Source organism: Oncorhynchus gorbuscha, linkage group LG01 (assembly GCF_021184085.1).
Source record: "Oncorhynchus gorbuscha isolate QuinsamMale2020 ecotype Even-year linkage group LG01, OgorEven_v1.0, whole genome shotgun sequence".
Lineage (NCBI taxonomy): Eukaryota > Metazoa > Chordata > Actinopteri > Salmoniformes > Salmonidae > Oncorhynchus > Oncorhynchus gorbuscha.
In genome coordinates, this window is record NC_060173.1 from 95,501,906 (window position 1) to 95,523,390 (window position 21,485).

Here is a 21,485-nt window from a genome sequence, read left to right on the forward strand (position 1 = left end):
GTTGCCAGTAATTTTGGAACCCACTGTATGTATTGAATAAAGGCACAATCATTTGTTTTTTGGGGGGGCTTGGGCTGATTAAAAATACTTTAATGTAGGCCTCATAAAACATAAAATATGTATTGCTCATCGGGCTCAGGTAGCGTTGGGATGGAATTTTCAATCAAAGCTCTAATCAAATCCAGACATAGGCCTATTTACAGAATATTCTTTATAATGCTTTTGAATGACACTTCCGGTTTTGGCGGGAAATACCAGGTTAGAAAAGAGATTTATTCTCAGGATGGAACATTTGTAAAATACCAGGAAAATATTCAACCCTAAAGTGTACAACATCCTTCCATTTCCTCATTGAATAGCATGCGTACTCTACAGAATGTATTCAGTAAGCCCTTGTTTCCTGATTGGACTCCAGTAGTGTCTCCTGACTGGCTGAGTATAAATAGAACAGAGGCTTCACATTATACTGTACATAAACTGTCTCAGATATACTCTTCTCCCCTTCACGTCCTCATTCATCCTCTGATACAGCAAGGTTGCTATGTGATATGTTATTATGCACGATGCATTGCAGCCCACTGGACGTGCCTACAGGACAGAGACAGGTGAAGCAGAGCCTATTGCATTTTAAATATGTATAACTACAGCGTAGATCTGCTATCAGCCATATCACAGGACAAGGGAAGGGTCTTCTGAGTCTGTAGATCAAATGTTGCAGTCTCCATTGTCTCCAGGTTAGCCAATCCAAACCTCAGTTTGTTTAACAATCTTTGGGAATGTAAAAAGGTAAAGAAACACATAGGCAACTTTAGATCTTTTTTTTAGAACTGAATCAACCTTGGAACACGTTTAATTAAAATAACTTTTGGGATATATCATTTAAATTTGGAAGAGATGTGATCATATTCTGAGATTAACCGTATGTTATAAATCTCCCATTATGTGAATATCCTAGCTGAATTTTAATGTAAATACTGAAACAAAGGGATTTCATGGAGGCCCTCCCTCTCCTGCCCCCTCCTCTCTCCCTCCTGCCACCCTCCACAGAGTGTTATGGGGGGAGAATTCCCATAGGAAGATCACTGAGAGTCCCTTCAATAATGGGGATTAGAGATTTTGCCTTGCGCGCCCAACTGTTTCCAATGAAATCACAGCCTTCTGCAAAAGTCATTACATTTTTAACTATTCTTTCAGCTGGATATCACTGTACCACTCTGCATGCATTAGACCGGATGAGAAACATCTACCCTCGCCACAGACTGCAGTGTGTGTGTGAAAGAGAGAGAGACAGATGTGAGGAGAGTGTGAGAATGTCTCCCCCACTTTAGCCCTAGAGGCTCTCTAAAGCTCGGTACAGATTTAACACACACACACACACACACACACACACACACACACACACACACACACACACACACACACACACACACACACACACACACACACACACACACACACACACACACACACACACACACACACACACACACACACACACACACACACACACACTCACTCACTCACTCACCCCTCCCTGTGCTGTGGTGCTGATGGGAAGGGAAAGAGGATCATTTTACACATACAGTTCAATACATTTCAACCCTGAGCACTTCACAGGAGACTGATGCAACACACCAGTCACAGGAGAGGACACAGATATACAGGGGGGGGGGTCTGTGAACCCTTTCGAATTACCTGGATTTCTGCATAAATTGGTCATAAAATTTTATCTGATCTTCATCTAAGACACAACAATAGACAAACAGTCTGCTTAAACTAATAATACACAAACAATATTTCATGTCTTTACTGAACACACTGTGTAAACATTCACAGTGCAGGTTGGAAAAAGTTTGTGAACACTTGGATTTAATAACTGGTTGACCCTCCTTTGGCAGCAATAACCTCAACCAAAAGTTTTCTGTAGTTGCGGATCAGACCTGCACAAAGGTCAGGGGGAATTTTGGATCATTACTCTTTACAAAGCTGTTTCAGTTCAGCGATATTCTTGCGATGTCTGGTGTGAACCACTCTCTTGAGGTCATGCCACAGCATCTCAATTGGGTTGAGGTCAGGACTGACTGGGCCACTCAAGAAGGCATATTTTCTTCTGTTGAAGCCATTCTGTTGTTGATTTACTTCTGTGTTTTGGGTTGTTGTCCTGTTGCATCACCTAACGTCTGTTGTGGACCTAGCCTTACATCCTCCTCATTTTTCCGTCGATAATTGCAAGCTGTCCAGGCCCTGAGGCAGCAAAGCAGGCCCAAACCATGATGCTCCCTACACCATACTTTACAGTTGGGATGAGGTTTTGATGTTGGTGTGCTGTGCCTTTTTTCCTCCACACATAGTGTTGTGTGTTCCTTCCAAACAACACAATGTTTGTTTAATCTGTCCACAGAATATTTTGCCAGTAGCGCTGTGGGATATCCAGGTGCTCTTTTGCAATCTTCAGATGTGCAGCAATGTTTTTCTTTCTTGTTTAGTGTTTTACGTATTGTAGACTTGTCAACAGAGATGTTAGCATCTTCCAGATATTTCTGTAAGTCTTTAGCTGACACTCTAGGATTCTTCTTAACCTCATTGAGCATTCTGCGTGGTGCTCTTGCAGTCATCTTTGCAGGACGGCCACTCCTAGAGAGAGTAGCAACAGTGCTGAACTTTCTCCATTTATAGACAATTTGTCTTACCGCAGACTGACTTTAAGAGATACTTTTGTAACCCTTTCCAGCTTTATGCAAGGAAACAATTCTTAATCTTAGGTCTTCTGAGATCTCTTTTGTTCAAGGCATGGTTCACATCAGGCACTGCTTCTTGTGAATAGCAAATTCAAATCTTGTGAGTGCTTTTTATGTGGCAGGGCAGCTCTAACCAACATCTCCAACCTCGTCTCAATAATTGTATTCCAGGTTAGCTGACTCCAGTCATTATCCTAGAGGTTCACGTACTTTTTCCAAACTACACTGAATGTTTAAATTATGTATTCAATACAGACAAGAAAAATACAATAATTTGTGTGTTATTAGTTTAAGCACATTGTGTTTGTCTATTGTTGTGACTTAGATGAAGATCAGATAAAATGGTATGTAAAAGTTATGCCGAAATCCAGGTTCACATACTTTTTATTGCCACTGTTCACCACATTCACTTGATAGAAAGACAGCCAGGTCACCCGTGATACAAGTCCATATTCGACGTCTAGCCGTGTCTGAGGACGTCGAAAGATGACGTGGAAACCGACCACTAGGAGTAACATTGAGCACTGTTACCTTCAAGATGGTTTTGGTTTTGTTAGGGTATTGTGGACGGGGATGGCCGTACGCATCTGCCGGTGATTCCAAAGGTTGCACGTTCAAATCCAGCGATAGAAAGATATTTGAGTTTTGAACCTATACCAAACCTTAACCCTTACCTTAAAGGGAAGTTTCACAATTTTCAACTTCATATTCATCACCTCCAGCTCCACCCCAACATCAACATATGTGAAAATGGCGCGTTTCTATATTTTGTTGTAAAAAAAGATAAAGAGTTTCAATGACATCCTCAACCAATTAGTAGGCAATGCTTACTCATTATTCATTAAAATCTCTCACGATTCACACTGATGATGTCACTGGAAACACTTACACTATATATACAAAAGTATGTGGACACCCCTTCAAGATAGCGGATTCAGCTATGTCAGCCACACCCGTTGCTGACAGGTGTACAAAATCGAGCACATAGCCATGCAATCTCCATAGACAAACATTGGCAGTTAAATGGCCTTACTGAAGAGCTCAATAAATTTCAACGTGGCACTGTCATAGGATGCCACCTTTCCAACAAGTCAGTTTGTCAAATTTCTGCCATGGTAGAGCTGCCCCGGTCAACTGTAAGTGCTGTTATTGTGAAGTGGAAACATCTAGGAGCAACAACGGCTCAGCCGCGAAGTGGTAGGCCACATCAGCACTCAGAGGTCCCGTTCTGTGAGCTTAAGTGCATAAAAGTCATCTGTCCTCGGTTGCAACACTTACTACCAAGTTCCAAACTGCCTCTGGAAGCATTGTCAGCACAAGAACGGTTAGTCAGGAGCTTCATAAAATGGGTTTCCATGGCCGAGCAGCCGCACGTAAGCCTAAGATCCCTGTGCGCAATGCCAAGCATCGGCTGGGGTGGTGTAAAGCTCGCCACCATTCGACTCTGGAGCAGTGAAACACGTTCTCTGGAGTGATGAATCACGCTTCACCATCTGGCAGACCGACGGACGAACCTGGGTTTGCCAGATGGCAGGAAAATGCTACCTGCCCCAATGCATAATGCAACAGTAACTGTAAAGTTTGGTGGACAAGGAATAATGGTCTGGGACTTTTTGTCATTGTTCGGGCTAAGCCCCTTAGTGATGGGAAATCTTAATGCTACAACATACAATTACATTCTAGATGATTATGTGCTTCCAACTTTGTGGCAGCAGTTTGGAGAAGGTCCTTTCCAGTTTCAGCATGATAATGCCCCTGTGCACAAAGCGAGGTCCACACAGAAAAGGTTTGTCGAGAACGGTGTGGAAGAACTTGATTGGTCTGCACACAACCCTGACCTCAACTCCTTCAAACACCATTGGGATGAATTGGAACGCCGACTGCGAGCCAGGGCTAATCGCCCAACATCAGTGCCCGACCTCACTAATGCTTTTGTGGCGGAATGGATGCAAGTCCCTGCTGCAATGTTCCAACATCTAGTGGAAAGCCTTCCCAGAAGAGTGGAGGTCATTATAGCAGCAAAGGGGGGACCAACTCCATATTAATGTCCATGATTTTGAAATTAGATGTTCAACAAGCAGGTGTCCCACATACACCACATGACTAAAAGTATCTTCCTCTATCTATTTTACTACAAAACATAGAAACTTGCAATTTTCACATATGTTGATGTTGGAGTGGTGCTGGAGATGATGAATATGAAGTTGAGTTATTTTTTCTTTCTTCCCTTTAACATTTTGGAGTTAATGCCTAAACTTAACCTTGGAATGATACAGAGAAGTAACCACAACTAAATTTGCCATTTGAGAAACATGGATGAACTGTGAGAGCTTATTGGAGAAAGAATCACACACACACACTAACTGAGAATAATGTGGCACACTAATAAACATTAAGACAACATTCAGACAAATAATTTCAAAATTACATGCTCACCTCTGTCCTGTCAACTCAAATCATAATAAACTCTGTGATTACAAGACTGTCTAAACACTCAATTTAAATCACTTTGGCTAAGAATGAAGCTTTTTTATTTTCAAACAGCTACATTATGTTGTTTTTATAGTTCATGTTAAAAGCCCTGAGTAATTGTGGCAACTAGACCAGTAAACATTTTAAGACACGCTGACACGCTCAGACGGCAACTAATTCTTCTAAATGTTAAGAGAAATTAGCCAGAGAGTAAGGTAAGTAGCTACCTGGAGCTAAGGGCTGAGAGAGAGACAGCAAGGGGGAGGGAGGGGGAGAGAGACAGCAAGGAGGAGGGAGAGAGGGGGAGATAGCAAGGGGGAGGGAGAGGGGGAGAGAGACAGCAAGGGGGAGGGAGGGGGAGAGAGACAGCAAGGGGGAGGGAGGGGGAGAGAGACAGCAAGGAGGAGGGAGAGGGGGGAGATAGCAAGGGGGAGAGAGAGGGGAGAGAGACAGCAAGGGGGAGGGAGGGGGACAGCAAGGAGGAGGGAGAGGGGGGAGATAGCAAGGGGAGGGAGAGGGGGAGAGAGACAGCAAGGGGGAGGGAGAGGGGGAGACAGCAAGGGGAGGGAGAGAGGGAGAGAGACAGCAAGGGGGAGGGAGAGGGGGGAGACAGCAAGGGGAAGGGAGAGGGGGGAGAGAGACAGCAAGGGGGAGGGAGAGGGGGAGACAGCAAGGGGAAGGGAGAGGGGAGAGAGACAGCAAGGGGGAGGGAGAGGGGGGAGACAGCAAGGGGGGGAGGGAGAGGGGGGAGAGCAAGGGGGAGGGAGAGGGGGAGAGAGACAGCAAGAGGGAGGGAGAGGGGGAGAGAGAGAGCAAGGGGGAGGGAGAGGGGGAGAGAGAGAGCAAGGGGGAGGGAGAGGGGGAGAGAGAGAGCAAGGGGGAGGGAGAGGGGGAGAGAGAGCAAGAGGGAGGGAGAGGGGGAGAGAGACAGCAAGAGGGAGGGAGAGGGGGAGAGAGACAGCAAGGGGGAGGAAGAGGGGGAGACAGCAAGGGGGAGGGAGAGGGTGAGGGGGTGGAGAGAGCAAGTGAGAGAGAGAGAGAGAGAGAGTGCGAGAGAGAGACGGAGAGAGGGGGATGAAGGAGGGGAGAGAGAGACGGAGAGAGGCGGATGAAGGAGAGGGAGAGAGAGACGGAGAGAGGGGGATGAAGGAGAGGGAGAGAGAGAGACGGAGAGAGGGTGATGAATGAGGGGGAGAGGGAGGGGGAGAGAGGGGGATGAAGGAGAGGGAGCGAGATAGACGGAGAGAGGGGAATGAAGGAGGGGGAGAGAAGGGGATGAAGGAGGAGGATAGAGAGAGACGGAGAGAGGGGGATGAAGGAGAGGGAGAGAGAGACGGAGAGAGGCGGATGAAGGAGAGGGTGAGAGAGACGCAGAGAGGGGGTGAAGGAGGGGGAGAGAGGGGGAGAGAAGGGGATGAAGGAGGGGGAGAGAGAGAGACGGAGAGAGGGGGATGAAGGAGGGGGAGAGAGAGACGGAGAGAGGCGGATGAAGGAGAGGGAGAGAGAGAAGCAGAGAGGGGGATGAAGGAGGGGAGAGAGGGGGAGAGAAGGGGATGAAGGAGGGGGAGAGAGATGGAGAGAGGGGGATGAAGGAGGGGTAGAGAGAGGGATGAAATAACATTAAATACTCAGTAGTCAGGTGCTGCACTGACTGTCCACATGACTCAGGGAGGACTGAGAGAGGGTGAGCACAGTGTGTGTGTGTGTGTGTGTGTGTGTGTGTGTGTGTGTGTGTGTGTGTGTGTGTGTGTGTGTGTGTGTGTGTGTGTGTGTGTGTGTGTGTGTGTGTGTGTGTGTGTGTGTGTGTGTGTGTGTGTGTGTGTGTGTGTGTGTGTGTGTGTGTGTGTGTGTGTGTGTGTGTGTGTGTGTCTGTGTTTTTCCTGGGGGAGGTCTGTGAGTGAGTGAGTGAGCACTTCATTTAACGATAATAAATAGAAGAGGGAGATGAGAGGTCCCCTATCTTCTAATGTCCGTCTGTATCCAAAAGTCCTCCTCTCACAGTGACAGAGCAACACAGATAACTGACTGACAGACTGGGATTCCTAGAAACACTCTGTACAAGGAGCCCAATCCCATGTCCACCTCTAGCCTCTGCTCCTACTCTCGTGTCTTTAAAAGATACGCTGGTGAAGGTAAACATCAATCGAATGACAAATGTAATAGATGCCCGTCTCCTCCTGTTGCTAAGCAACATTAATTCAGAGGTTCCAAGAAAGGTGTGTGAGTTGTGACAGGTACACGTGTAACATCACCTCCCTCTGCCTGCTGATTATCGAGAGGCTCTGTGTGAACATAATGTATTGCAAGCAACAATACTTATAGTTGAGTGAAATTTACAATATTAAATATCTAACTTTTTTATGGTCATAAAATGATGTTGTTTTCATATTATCAACTCAAAATAAATATTTAGTTCACTAGCTAAAATAACATGTATGTTACTAATTTACGAGGATATAATGTTGTTTTGGGGGGGTTTAAAATGATTATTTTGCTGTAGTTAGCCTTCGCCAGATGGTTGATCGTTATAGATGTGAACGTTTTCTCACCTCTGTGAGAAACTCCAAATATTGACTCACCTGATGCTAGCACCCCACTGGACCACTGAAACAGCCTGCCCAAGCACAGCCGGTGTGTGTGCGTGTGTGCGTGTGTGTGTGTGTGTGTGTGTGTGTGTGTGTGTGTGTGTGTGTGTGTGTGTGTGTGTGTGTGTGTGTGTGTGTGTGTGTGTGTGTGTGTGTGTGTGTGTGTGTGTGTGTGTGTGTGTGTGTGTGTGTGTGTGTGTGTGTGTGTGTGTGTGTGTTGGGTTGGGTTGGGTTGGGTCTTTTACCCTTGTGTGGACCTATAATACCCAAAGGTCCCCGCAAGGATAGTAAAACTAAGATAATAATTCATTTCCCACATCCCTAAGAGGACAAAAGCTATTTTAAGCTTAGGGGTTAGGTTTACAATTAGGGTCAGGGTTCATTTATTTGATAATTGTTATTAATGATGAAATCATAAAATATATGAATAACATTCCAGGCCATTTGGTCATTGACTGCAGGTAATAGGAAGTGAGTTCGGTACAGAATAGTAACACAGAGAAATTTAAGTATCTAGACTAAAACAGAGAAATTTAAGTATCTAGACTAAAACAGAGAAATTTAAGTATCTAGACTAAAACAGAGAAATTTAAGTATCTAGACTAAAACAGAGAAATTTAAGTATCTAGACTAAAACAGAGAAATTTAAGTATCTAGACTAAAACAGAGAAATGTAAGTATCTAGACTAAAACAGAGAAATTTAAGTATCTAGACTAAAACAGAGAAATGTACGTATCTAGACTAAAACAAAGAAATGTAAGTATCTAGACTAAAACAGAGAAATTTAAGTATCTAGACTAAAACAGAGAAATTTACGTATCTAGACTAAAACAAAGAAATGTAAGTATCTAGACTAAAACAAAGAAATGTACGTATCTAGACTAAAACAAAGAAATGTACGTATCTAGACTAAAACAAAGAAATGTAATTATCTAGACTAAAACAAAGAAATGTACGTATCTAGACTAAAACAAAGAAATGTAATTATCTAGACTAAAACAAAGAAATGTACGTATCTAGACTAAAACAAAGAAATGTAAGTATCTAGACTAAAACAAAGAAATGTACGTATCTAGACTAAAACAAAGAAATTTAAGTATCTAGACTAAAACAAAGAAATGTAAGTATCTAGACTAAAACAAAGAAATGTAAGTATCTAGACTAAAACAAAGAAATGTAAGTATCTAGACTAAAACAGAGAAATGTAAGTATCTAGGCTAAAACAGAAGGCGCTATAGAAAGATGACCTATTTTAGTCCATTACCAGTTTTGGGTCATCTCTCTTTTATCCTTTCATCCCCCTCTGCTCATAACGTCCCTCCACTGAAATGCGGGTTAAGATGAGGAATGGTGGAAGCAGGGACTTTAAGAATAACAAAAAACCTGTTCCCTGATGAAGGAGAAACACATTGGTAATAAACAAGTATTTTGAAGGCAAGTCTATTGTCACACACACACACACACACACACACACACACACACACACACACACACACACACACACACACACACACACACACACACACACACACACACACACACACACACACACACACACACACACACACACACACACACACACACACACACACACAAAAACAATCATAGAAAAGACAGACAGCCACTCTGATTCCTTCCATTCTCAGCATCCATTACTGTCCAGAAACATCCCATCACCCCACAGCAGCATGCAGGGCTTTACACACACCACCTCTGGCAGCGCTGTCCCTGTTTTATTCTATATAGAATATGCCACTGGCCTTCGATCCCCGCACCTGTCTGATTCAGAGGGGTTGGGTTAAATGCTGAAGACACATTTCAGTTGAAAGCATTCAGTTGTACAACTGACTAGGGATCCCCCTTTCCCTGTCTAAACAAGGACACAGAGCAGAGAGGGATGGGGATAGAGAGAAGAAGGAGGAGGAGAGAGGATGGGGAGAGAAGAGAGAGGGGGATGGGAAGGAGAGGGGGATGGGGATAGAGAGAAGAAGGAGGAGGAGAGAGGATGGGGAGAGATGAGAGAGGGGGATAGGAAGGAGAGGGGGATGGAGAAGAGAGATGGGGGATGGGTTGCAGAGACAGCTCTCATCCTCTCCCTCAACAACTGTTTTAATAAAACCTACACCTCTCACTGCATTACATACATCTCATAAGGTTTAACATTAATGTGGGATAGAAGGAGAAATATTCTGAGGCTATTCCAGTAGTAAAGCCCAGTCAGTGTTGTGACAGCAGGAGTGTGTGTCTCTGTCAGGCTAGCAGAGAGAGGCAGCTTGTTCCCAGTGTTACAGACTGACTGCAATGATCACTCTTTGTTCCCACTGGTAGACTGGCCTGTACTAAGGACACATCCCTCACTGTCTCTATCTGGCTCTATGTACTGATGTCCACACACACACACACACACACACACACACACACACACACACACACACACACACACACACACACACACACACACACACACACACACACACACACACACACACACACACACACACACACACACACACACACACACACACACACACACACACACACACACACCCTAGCAGTGGAAGAATGCTTTCCATAAGTATCTGTAGGACAGTTGGACTGTCTGTCTGAAATGTGTTTATATTTTACTCACACACTGCATTCTCCATACCACATCCCTGACCTATCAGAACATCATGAACATCACAAAGTGTTCAGGCCTCAGTCTAACATTGATCTTTACTGGTGTACAAAACATTAAGAACACCTTTTTCTATGACATAGACTGACCAGGTGAATCTAGGTGAAAACTATGATCCCTCATTAATGTTACGTGGTAAATCCACTTTAATCACTGTAGATGAAGGGGAGGAGGACAGGTTGAAGAAGGATTTTTAAGCCTTGAGTGTGTGTGTCATTCAGATGGTGAATGGGCAAGAGAAAAGACTGAAGTACCTTTAAATGGGGTATGGTAGTAGCTGCTAAGCTTGTGTCAAGAACTGCAATGCTGCTGGGGTTTTCATGCTCAACAGATTCCTGTGTGTACCAAAAACAGTCCATCACCCAAAGAACATACGGCCAACTTGACACAACTGTGGGAAGCATTGGGGTCAACATGGGCCAGCATTCATATGGAAGACTTTCGACACCTTGTCGAGAACCATACCAGGCCAAACACATAAACACAACATAGAAATAAGAACATAGACTACCCACACCAACTCACACCCTGACCACACTAAAACAAAGATATAACAAAGGAACCATGCCTCGACAAATTGAAGCTGTTCCGAGGGCAAAAGGGGGTGCAAAGGGTGCAACTCAAAATTAGGAAGGTATTCCTAATGTTTGGTATAGTATGTGTATCTACATTATGTTACCGTATCTAAACCTTGTAATGAACTCAAAACACACATTCACCCAAACACACACACACTGTCACGTTCTGACCTTAGTTCCTTTGTAATATCTTTGTTTTCATATGGTCAGGGCGTGAGTTGGGCTGGGTAGTCTATGTTCTTTTTTCTATGTTGTGTTTATGTGTTTGTCCTGGTATGGTTCTCAATCAGAGACAGGTGTCGTTCGTTGTCTCTGATTGAGAATCATACTTAGGTAGCCTTTCCCACTTGTGTTTTGTGGGTGATTATTTTCTGTTTTAGTGTTTTACGAACCTTACAGGACTGTTTCTGTTTTCGTTTATTTTCACGTTGTTATTTTGTATTTTCAGTGTTCAGTCAAATAAATTATCATGAACACGTACCACGCTGCGCATTGGTCCAACATTTCATACTCCTCATCAGAGGAAGACTAATTCCGTTTCAGAATCACCCACCAACCAAGGACGAAGCAGCGTGGTATCGGGCAGCAGCGATCTCCGGACTCCTGGACATGGGAGGAGACTTTGGACGGAAAAGGACACTCAACTAAGTGTATAACAGCATCGGAGTGTAAAGTGATATTCTACGATGCGTTGCAGGATCTATGGCAGTCCATGTCTGGTCAGTAGAGAGAAGAGATGCCAAACCTTCCTCCTGCTCTGATTCTAGACCAGAATACATACAGTATGAGGATGGCTTGGTTGGCCGATGGCCACTACAATGGGCACAACTAACTTCCTTTATTTACCTGGAAATATAGTAAACTGTATGGTATTCATGGTACTGATTCTGTCCAACAACTTGTAAATATTTCACAACATTTTCGATACGAATAATAATACCACATGCCATTGAAACCATTACATATAGGGCCCTCATCTCCCCCTCCTTCTAACAACAAAAATCATGACTTGAAGATAGGCGTCACAAAACAACTGGGAGTGAATGTTCTTATAAGGATTTCCAACCCAGAATGTAATTTAGATGTCTAGTAGAGCATCAAAGGGAGAGGAAAAACAGCACCAAGGCAAATCTGACTGGTAAAAAAATGAAAAACAGCACCAAGGCTAATCTGACTGGTAAAAAAATGAAAAACAACACCAAGGCTAACCTGTCTGGTGAAATAATTGACAAACAGCACCAAGGCTAACCTGTCTGGTGAAATAATTGACAAACAGCACCAAGGCTAACCTGTCTGGTGAAATAAATGAAAAACAGCACCAAGTCTAATGTAAGTGATGAAATAAATGAAAAACAGCATTGAGGCTAATCTGACTGGTGAAATTAATGAAACTCAGCTCTAAATTGCCTAATCTGACGGTTGAAATAAATGAAAAACAACACCAAGGCAAATCTGACTGGTGAAATGAATGAAAAACAGCACCAAGGCAAATCTGACTGGTGAAATGAATGAAAAACAGCACCAAGGCAAATCTGACTGGTGAAATGAATGAAAAACAGCACCAAGGCAAATCTGACTGGTGAAATAAATGAAAAACAGAGCCAAGGCAAATCTGACTGGTGAAATGAATGAAAAACAGCACCAAGGCAAATCTGACTGGTGAAATGAATGAAAAACAGCACCAAGGCAAATCTGACTGGTGAAATGAATGAAAAACAGAGCCAAGGCAAATCTGACTGGTGAAATGAATGAAAAACAGAGCCAAGGCAAATCTGACTGGTGAAATGAATGAAAAACAGAGCCAAGGCAAATCTGACTGGTGAAATGAATGAAAAACAGAGCCAAGGCAAAACTGACTGGTGAAATGAATGAAAAACAGCACCAAGGCAAATCTGACTGGTGAAATAAATGAAAAACAGAGCCAAGGCAAAACTGACTGGTGAAATGAATGAAAAACAGAGCCAAGGCAAAACTGACTGGTGAAATGAATGAAAAACAGCACCAAGGCAAATCTGACTGGTGAAATGAATGAAAAACAGAGCCAAGGCAAAACTGACTGGTGAAATGAATGAAAAACAGCACCAAGGCAAATCTGACTGGTGAAATGAATGAAAAACAGAGCCAAGGCAAAACTGACTGGTGAAATGAATGAAAAACAGCACCAAGGCAAATCTGACTGGTGAAATGAATGAAAAACAGCACCAAGGCAAATCTGACTGGTGAAATGAATGAAAAACAACACCAAGGCAAAACTGACTGGTGAAATGAATGAAAAACAGAGCCAAGGCAAAACTGACTGGTGAAATGAATGAAAAACAGCACCAAGGCAAATCTGACTGGTGAAATGAATGAAAAACAGCACCAAGGCAAATCTGACTGGTGAAATGAATGAAAAACAGCACCAAGGCAAATCTGACTGGTGAAATGAATGAAAAACAGCACCAAGGCAAATCTGACTGGTGAAATGAATGAAAAACAGAGCCAAGGCAAATCTGACTGGTGAAATGAATGAAAAACAGCACCAAGGCAAATCTGACTGGTGAAATGAATGAAAAACAGCACCAAGGCAAATCTGACTGGTGAAATGAATGAAAAACAGAGCCAAGGCAAATCTGACTGGTGAAATTAATGAAAAACAGCACCAAGGCAAATCTGACTGGTGAAATGAATGAAAAACAGAGCCAAGGCAAATCTGACTGGTGAAATGAATGAAAAACAGCACCAAGGCAAATCTGACTGGTGAAATGAATGAAAAACAGCACCAAGGCAAATCTGACTGGTGAAATGAATGAAAAACAGAGCCAAGGCAAATCTGACTGGTGAAATGAATGAAAAACAGAGCCAAGGCAAATCTGACTGGTGAAATGAATGAAAAACAGAGCCAAGGCAAATCTGACTGGTGAAATGAATGAAAAACAGAGCCAAGGCAAATCTGACTGGTGAAATTAATGAAAAACAGCACCAAGGCAAATCTGACTGGTGAAATGAATGAAAAACAGAGCCAAGGCAAATCTGACTGGTGAAATGAATGAAAAACAGCACCAAGGCTAATCTGACTGGTGAAATGAATGAAAAACAGCACCAAGGCTAATCTGACTGGTGAAATAAATTAAAAATAGCACCAAGGCTAATCTGACTGGTGAAATAAATGGACAAAGGCACCAAGGTAATCTGATAGTTGAAAGCCATAAATGAAATAACAGCACCAAGGGTAATCTGACTGGTAAAATAAATGAAAAACAGCAACAAGGCTAATCTGACTGGATATATAAATGAAAATCAGCACCAAATAGCCTATTCTGACTGGTGAAATAAATGAAAAACAACACAAATGGTAATCTGACTGGTGAAATAACTGACAAACAGCACCAAGGATAATCTGACTGGTGAAAAAAATGGAAAACTGCACAAATGGTAATCTGACTTGTGAAATAATTGACAAACAGCACCAAGGCTAACCTGTCTGGTGAAATAAATAAAAAACAGCACCAAGGCTAATCTGACTGGTGAAAAAAATGGAAAACTGCACAAATGGTAATCTGACTGGTTATGTAAACGAAAAACAGCACCAAAACGGATCTGATTGGTGAAATAAATCAATGAAAAACAGCAACAAGGCTAATTTGACTGATGAAAAAAATGAAAAACATCACCAAATCGCCATATCTGACTGGTGATATAAATGGAAAACAGCACCAAATCTCATCTAAGTGATGAAATCAATGAAAAGCAGAACCAAGGCTAATCTGACTGGTAACATAAATGAAAAACAGCACCAAGTCTAATCTAAGTGATGTAATAAATGAAAAGCAGCATTGAGGGCTAATTTGACTGGTGAAATTAATGAAACTCAGCTCCAAATTGCCTAATCTGACGGTTGAAATAAATTAAAAACAACACCAAGGCAAATCTGACTGGTGAAATAAATGAAAAACAGAGCCAAGGCAAAACTGACTGGTGAAATGAATGAAAAACAGAGCCAAGGGTAATCTGACTGGTGAAATGAATGAAAAACAGAGCCAAGGCAAAACTGACTGGTGAAATGAATGAAAAACAGCACCAAGGCTAATCTGACTGGTGAAATAAATGGAAAACAGAGCCAAGGGTAATCTGCACCAAGGGTAATCTGACTGGTGAAATAAATGGAAAAAGGCACCAAGGCTAATCTGATAGTTGAAAGACATAAATGAAAAACAGCACCAAGGGTAATCTGACTGGTGAAATAAATGGAAAACAGCACCAAGGGTAATCTGACTGGTGAAATAAATGAAAAACAGCACCAAGGGTAATCTGACTGGTGAAATAAATGAAAAACAGCACCAAGGGTAATCTGACTGGTGAAATAAATGAAAAACAGCACCAAGGGTAATCTGACTGGTAAAATAACTGAAAAACAGCAACAAGGCTAATCTGACTGGTTATATAAATGATAATCAGCACCAAATAGCCTATTCTGACTGGTAAAAAAAATGAAAGACAGCACCAAGGCTAATCTGACTGATGAAATAAATGAAAAACAGCGCCAAAGCTAATCTGACTGGTAAATTAAATTAAAAACAGCAACAGGGCTAATCTGATAGGTGTAATAAATTATTTAAAAAACAACAACAAGGCTAATCTGACTGGTGAAATAAATGAAAAACAGCGCCAAGGCTAATCTGACTGGTGAAATAAATGAAAAACAGCGCCAAGGCTAATCTGACTTGTGAAATAAAAGATAAACAGCACCAAATAGCCAATCTGACTGGTGAAATGAATAAAACACAGCACCAAGGCTAATCTGACTGGTGAAATAAATGAAAAACAGCACCAAGGGTAATCTGATTGGCGAAATAAATGAAAAACAGCACCAAATAGCCAATCTGACTGGTGAAATGAATAAAACACAGCACCAAGGCTAATCTGACTGGTGAAATAAATGAAAAACAGCTTCAAGGGTAATCTGATTGGTGAAATAAATGGAAAAACACCAACAAAAAGCTTAATCTGACAGGTGAAATAAATGAAAAACACCAACAAAAAGCTTAATCTGACTGATGAAATAAATGAAAAACTCCACCAAGGCTAATCTGGTTTCTGAAATAAATGAAAAACACCAACAAAAAGCTTAATCTGACAGGTGAAATAAATGAAAAACTCCACCAAGGCTAATCTGACTGGTGAAATAAATGAAAAACAGCTTCAAGGGTAATCTAATTGGTGAAATAAATGGAAAAACACCAACAAAAAGCTTAATCTGACAGGTGAAATAAATGAAAAACTCCACCAAGGCTAATCTGGCTTCTGAAATAAATGAAAAACACCAACAAAGCTTAATCTGACAGGTGAAATGAAAAACTCCACCAAGGCTAATCTGACTGGTGAAATAAATGAAAAACAGCACCAAAAAGCCAATCTGACTGGTGAAATGAATATAACACAGCACCAAGGCTAATCTGACTGGTGAAATAAATGAAAAACCGCACCAAATAGCATAATCTGACTGATGAAATAAATGAAAAACAGCACCAAGGGTAATCTGACTGGTGAAATAAATGAAAAACAGCACCAAATAGCATAATCTGACTAGTGAACTAAATGAAAAACAACACCAAAAAGCCTAATCTGACTGATGAAATAAATGAAAAACAGCACCAAGGCTAATCTGACTGGTGAAATAAATTAAAAACTACACCAAGGCTAATCAGCCATGAGGAATGTTAGATAGATACATATCGAATCAGACTCATGATGGCTTGTCTTGCAAACACATTTAACAGTATATACTACAGTATATGTGTGTGTATATGTGTGTATGTGTGTATGTGTGTGTTTTTGTGTGTGGGTGTGTGTGCGTGTGTGTGTTGTGTGTAGGAGTGTGTGGAAGCGCTGTCATTCTTCTTTGGTAATAGGAAGAGCGAGAGTCTGGTCCTTATCTACAACACCCCTGTTTAACCCCTCTAATACATCAAACACACACACACACACACACACACACACACACACACACACACACACACACACACACACACACACACACACACACACACACACACACACACACACACACACACACACACACACACACACACACACACACACACACACACACACACACACACACACACACACACACACACGGCCAGCCAGCTAGAACCCAGCCTAGTTAAAGGACTTAAATATCACAGGGGGAAAGTAGAAAAACACCCCTCAAAAGAGGTAGCCTCATTCTTTTACCACAGTATTCTCTCCTTCTTTAAACAGGACTGGAAGTGCTAGACCACAGCCAATTAATGAACTATAACTACTCTACACAGACATAAAAACAACTTCAACCAAAGGAAAATGTGACTGTTCAGAACATGCATACTGTGTGAAAAGTAGCTGTTTTACATATTTTAAAGGATCATGTTAAAATGTTAAATGTTAAAACTTCCACTTCACAGTGGGATATGGATGAAGTTTACTAGATGTCAACTGTCTTTAGAAACTTGAATGAGGCTTCTACTGTGTTGTGGGGCTGAATACGAGCTGAATGAGTCAGGTTACTGGCAAAGAGCCATTTCCTGGTCACACGCATTTCACATGATATCGACCTGCGTTCCATTGCTTCTCTAGACACACAGGAATTCTCTGGTTGTAACTTTATTGAAGACTTATGATAACAACACCCTAAAGATTGATTCTATACTTAGTTTGAAATGTTTCTAAGACCTGTAATATAACTTTTGAAGTTTTTGTCCGAAGTTATGCCTGACCTGCATGAGCGTTTGGATACGTGTTCCAAAAGTAGCCCCTTGGACATAAATAATGGACATTATAAAAAAAATCAAGCATTTATTGTGGAACTGTGATTCCTGGGAGTGTATTCTGATGAAGATCATCAAAGGTAAGGGAATATTTATAATGTAATTTCTGATTTCTGTTGACTCCAATATGGCGAAAAATCCCTCCCGTCCGCCCTCCCTCCCTCCCTCCCTCCCTCACCCTCAGACAGAGAGGCAGGCTGGCAGGCAAGCAGGCAGAGAGGCAGCTAATTGTATTTCCTGCCTGTTGTTCCATGTGCTTCAATCCCAATTAGATGTGCCTGGTCTGATCTGCTGCCAAGTCTCAGCCTGACTGACTTGAGTTCAACTTTCCTTGACTGACAGAAGCTTAAAATTGGGCACACACACACATACACACAAGGGCAGGCAAACAGGCACACACACATGGACAGACACACACACACACACACACACAAACACTTACTCACACAGGCCATATCTGACAGTAGTCACACATGAGGGGAGATTCTCCCACCACAGTGTGAGACAGCCAGGGAGGAAACAGCAGTCAGAGCCCTGGGCGAAGGAAACACTGTGACTGAAGAGCTTTCTAATTCACACAATGACCATTGAGGGTGTGTGTGTGCATGCGAATGCATGTGAAGATGTGAAGAGGAGAGGCATGCCATGGGTAATCCCATCACCATCTCCTCCTCAGGCTCTCCAGTGTCCATTTCCATTTGGCTCCATAATGACAGCAAGATACAGACATGCAGCTAACACACTCTCACACACACAGCAGCTGTGTATTCTGTCCCGTTAAATCTCCAAACATAGTTTGTGTCTGGGAGTGTTACTAAAATCAAGAGATGAGAGAGAGAGAAGGTCTAATTCCCTTGGCTGGGGATCGATGGCAAACACAGCTTGTGTTTCTTTTAAACACAAATTCTGAATCAGGTCTGTAATTGTAGACTTGATTATGTATTGAACCTATTTAAAGGGGCAGAACCAGGCTATAATGTAACAGCTCATCAGTAACTGCCACAGTAATCAGTGCCAGTGGTTGTGTGTGTAAGGAACGGTGTGGGGTCAATGGAGGTAGAGCTGTGTTTGTGTGTACAAAATGAACAGCAGTGCCATCCTGTTAACTCTGTGATGTGGTGTTATATTATGCCATTCATAGAGCAATAATATGCAAGGTCACTGGATTCATTCAATATAGAGAGGTGTGAATGTAAAGAGTTGACTCAACCATCTCCCTTTCTCACTCCCTCAGTCTCTCTCTTCCCATCTCTCTCTCTCTCTCTCTCGGCCTCTCTCTCTCGGTCTCTGCTCAGTGGTGATTGTTTTAATGGCTGAGGCTGTTGTTTACTGACTTCAGTTATCTTCTCTGAACTCATGCCATGTTTTCCAAAACAACCCCAATGCCCCCTGGGAAATTTGACTGTTGTTGTTATGATGTCAACTTTATATCAGTTTCTCCCCTCTCCTCCTTTCTCTCTCTTCCAATCTGTGAGTTAATATTTAGTTGTCTGAATCACGTTAATGTAACATCACTCACCAGCCTGCAGTGAAGGATGTTTGTTTGGTCTCTGAAAGGCCTTCTCTGCTTTTCATTATTCACTCATCTGTTTAGTATTAAGACATATCATAATTATATTAATTATCTCAAATTCATCTGTAATCAAACATTGCATTGTGTCCTTAATAAATACAATTATTACGGTTGGCCAAATTTGCAGCCTGCAACAATTCAATTAATAGATGGAAAATTGAATTTGCAATTTCAATTAAGACTAGCTCAACCACCAGCCCCTGCACCCTGTCTCTCACTACTGTAATTCTCAGGGGGAAATGTGTTTTTTAATTCAACAGTCTGTCTATATCTATGCCTATATGGAAAGTACATCTAATACAGACTTCAAGGCCAAACCTTTCCGACATGATGGTCCTTTGTTACCAGCTGCACTGGCTTTAAGCTGTATAATTGTATTTTATAATTGTATAATTGTAATTATAATTGTATTTTCTAATGTAATAGAAGGTACAGTCAGTTCTATAGATGACTCATGTTCTCTTGCATAGTCAGACAGACAGACACACACACAGTGCGGCTAACTGAGATATTACTAACTGAGATATTAAATAAGATTTTTCATCCAAAGGCTCTTAGCCGAGGTTCCATTAGGCACATTGTGTCATTCATGTTGAGTTATATTCACTTCACTTAGTCTACACACAGCACTATGAGTGTTACCAATCTAACCACACTAACGTTTCCCGAATGATTGCACCCCCCTCCCTCTCTCCGCTCTCCTTGGTGCTGAATCGGTTGCCCAGGTGACGTGTTATCAAGGGCATCCACCAGGCAGCGAGCTGAAGTGTTTGACTCACCGTCACTGTAGCAAAGTAAAAGCGTCGCTCTCTGGATACACTTAACCAACATGCTCTTTCTCGCCATACCAATAACGGTTTTCTGAAGTACTAGCGTGCTAGGCTGATTTGACCCTAAATAGATCCCAGGTTTAGCCAACAGTTTTCTATTTGTCTGTAAAAAAACACACAAAAAAAAACATTTAAAACAGTGGATTAAACTAGCAAATGGGTCTACATCGAATAGTAGGCTAAACTGTTTAGCAATTATGAACTGTGGTTCCATCAATTTGCGTGGCTCCCATGCCCGGTTGGAAGTCTGTATTTTAGGCTCCGCTAGGCTATTTAACTCTGGCAGAACATAATATTTCAATAATCAAATTGTATGTCTCTAAAACCATGCCAATGTCAATCAACAAATAGGCTGAAATAAATGGAAACATTCAACATGTTCGATATGGCAACATTATATTAGCGTGCTATAGGCATTATCTTTCTCTCTGTCAGTTTATCTCAATACCCAATCACACCCCAATCTCTCAATACCTAATCAATCACACCAGAACCGCTGTCCAGATGTAAATATCTCACTAGGTTAATGGTTGTAAACATGCAGTAGTTGGTATAAGAGGTGACACCGCTGCCTTGGAACAGGACATTACCAGCAGCGAAACCTCGATAGATGGCCTACCACAATCACACACTGTCAGAAACACACAGAAATCGACGCGCATAAGACGCAAGTATTTCACAAAGAAGCCAGCCAGCCTGTATCGTACCGTTTCAAACTGAAGTTTTCATAGACTCTGGACGAAAATAATTGATGCTGTAATCCTTTGACTTAAACCTCGAAAGACGGAGATGCGACGCTGCTGTCAATGCTCTTCTTTCTCTCCCGCGAGCTCTGGCGCATGCTTCCTCCTGTTTAGGTATAATAAAAAAATACGGAGTGGGGCGCGATAGGCGCGCGCCAACCACGGTTCGCCGTGCACGACTCGACAGACGGGTTGACTGCCTATGAAACGAGCAAGGACGTTTTCAGGTGCGGAAAATCGCTTTACATCCAGGGAACAGAAAAGGGGAAAGGAAGCCTGCGGTCGATCTTGTCTGGGTGAAATAAAGGCCATCCGGATATAGAGATACTGTTGGCCATGTAGTGTATGTGGACACCTGCTTGTCGAACATCTCCATCCAAAATCATGGAGTTGGTCACCCTTTGCTGCAATACCTTTAGGCTTTCCTCTAGATGTTGGAACATTGCTGCTGGGACTTGCTTCCATTCAGCCACAAGAACATTAGTGATGTTGGGCCATTT

The 21,485-nt window shown here is 42.2% G+C and overlaps 1 protein-coding gene across 2 annotated transcripts in view; it reads right to left on the reverse strand.

Annotated features, from left to right (window-relative positions):
* Window positions 1-21,275, reverse strand: part of LOC124046428 (ecto-NOX disulfide-thiol exchanger 1-like) — a 99,840-nt gene extending 78,565 nt beyond the window's left edge. Inside the window, exons 1-2 of one of the 2 annotated variants that reach the window (XM_046366791.1) lie at window positions 20,950-21,275; window positions 19,359-19,425 (exon numbers count right to left, since the gene is read on the reverse strand). The gene's annotated coding sequence lies outside the window, so the exon portion shown is untranslated. The remainder of the gene's footprint in view (window positions 1-19,358; window positions 19,426-20,949) is intronic. The other variant, XM_046366784.1, reaches the window with a different exon arrangement.
* Window positions 21,276-21,485: the final 210 nt, after the last annotated feature.